Below are 2,499 nucleotides of genomic sequence, written 5' to 3' on the forward strand. Positions count from 1 at the left end.
GGGTCCGTCGGAGGGCCTCTGATAGGCCGTTGTGGCCGTCGGGTGGCGTAAACACCTCCGCGGCTCTGCAGTATGAAACAGGGATCCTATTTTCTGTAATTTTTTAAAAATAAAGTCAGCAAACCCTATGCCGGCTTTATTTAATTTTTTTTTTTTAAATAAAAAATAGGAGCAGATTGCTTTGTTTCACGCCGCGGAGCAGCAGGGGGCATAAACGCCGCCCACGGGCCATGGCGGCCCGTTGGAGGCCCTCCGACGGCCCCTTCGGCGGACCCTCTCCTTTTTCTTTCTTCCTCCCTCTCTCCCTATTTCTCTCTCTTTCTCGCTAAATGCCTCCCGCAGTCCGCAGTATGAAACAGGACCTTTGTTTCCTGTAATTTTTTAAAAGTGAAGTTAGCAAACCCTATATCGGCTTCATTTAATTTTTTTTTTTAAAAATATAAGAAATAAGAGCAATTGCCTTTGTTTCATGCCGCAGAGCAGCAGGGGGCATAAACGTCCCCCACGGGCCATGGCGGTCTGCCGGAGGCCCTCCGACGGCCCCTTCGACGGATCCTCCTCTTTTTCTTTCTTCTCTCTCTCTCCCTATTTCTCTCTCTTTCTTATTTTTCTTCTCTGGTTCGGCTCCATTTTCCTTTATCGATTCGTCTCAATTTGAAACGAAATGTAGATGTACCGAACCATACCGTCGGCTAGCTGATACAACTATTGATATTGATTCTGTAAATTTTGATTGAAGAATTCTCACGGAACCAACTCTAATTAAAAATTTATATTGCAGATCGAGTCATCGCTGCTGAATGTCAGTCGTATCCGTTCTCCAACCAATCTGATCTCCGTTCTCCAACCAATCTGATCTCCGTTGGATGGCTAGTGGCAACAATTTCCTTATCCAATCCAGGGTTGTATGGTTCGAGGACCCTCAAGGGCAGTCATTGGGCAACCTGATCATCATCCACACCATATGGGCAAAGTAATGGTCGCACATTAACTAATAAAAACAGTACCATATGAATTTATTAGCTTGGACCGACCCTCTCTCCCAGTGGCTTAAACTTCGGGACCGCGAGTATACGACACGTGATATCAAAGCTAGGCCATCCATGCGTCATAACTCGTATGAGTTATATGGACCCCATACGGAGGATATCATAACGAAGGGTGAGCCCTCTCAACTACGAATCAATTGTGTCAAGGGTCTAAGCGGTTGGATGGATGAGATTGCCATGGTCCCACATGGGGGATATCCTAGTCCCACATCTGCGCAACATCCTATTGGCTATGGGAGCGGATTTTTATTTTTTTTTATTTTTTTTGGTAACATGTATATAAGAGCGGAATTTAGATAGGGATCCGTGTACTCCTACCAAAACAAATCTCCCTTTCCCGTTTCTCTGTCTGTTCTCTTTGCTTTCTTTCTGGTCCCCTCTCATGGAATGAGATGTAAATGTATCATCTTTTATCTCATACTAAACGGGCATTACTTGATAGTTAAAAACTGGCTTATCTCGATTACTGTTGGTAATTTATCCCACAACTTTTCCTTTATCTTGATGAATGTTATTAATCGGAGGGCTAATTCTTCAATACAGTGCATGTGTAAAAATTATGTTAATGGAGACATGCACTGCTTTAGATTAACATGTCTACACAATTGTATCCTTCAAATTAACTCAGATAGTAAAAGATGTAGGTCAAATTAGGTGTTTGAGTTGATCATGTCAATCTCTATGAATCAACTGTAATTGTATTAGTTATATGAAGAGGATATCAACTGAAACAGGACATACGAAAAGTGGGGCAAAACCTAGTCAAATCATTATATTTCCAATAAGCACAGTCAAGATCTAAGGCAAAAATTAATATAACTTCAGCTTCAGGGAGGGTGTGACCTGATACAACTTGTAGAGATATTATATCCATGGGTACAAAAGAACCTTTGAAATTTATCAAACTTGCAACAGTAGCTTTGATGCAAGATAACTTCTTCTATATCTATATTCTATAATGATACAGACAGAATAATCTCTAAAATATCTCGGTATTTCAAAAATAACCTCGATACAGTTTAATTTGAAGAAAGTGAAAAAAGTAAAGTTTGTAGTTGAATCCGACAATCGGATCATTTGCTGTGGTCGTTCTAAGCATTCTTTCCAAGATGTCTACGTAAATGGTGACGGTATAGGCGGCAATGGATCATCTTGTTTGGGGCCTTTTCTAGTCATAATCCATTTGTTTGGTTCACCGCTAATGATGGAGCCATTCTACTAGGCTCTAGGTTGATTTTGATCCAATTACACCATCTTGATCCAAATCCTCTTGCTTTCATTAGGGATGAAAGAAGGTTCCAATTGATATTATCAAATACCCTTTCGATCTTGATCTCTTACAGAAGGGAATGATCTCTGATGCGCTCAAGTAGCAATCATCTATTGTCTTCCTTTTATAAATGCAAACTAGTACACGAGACTAACAAACCCAGAAGTTTAGATAGTCCTA

The sequence above is a fragment of the Elaeis guineensis genome, chromosome 1 (genome assembly GCF_000442705.2).
Source record: "Elaeis guineensis isolate ETL-2024a chromosome 1, EG11, whole genome shotgun sequence".
NCBI lineage: Eukaryota > Viridiplantae > Streptophyta > Magnoliopsida > Arecales > Arecaceae > Elaeis > Elaeis guineensis.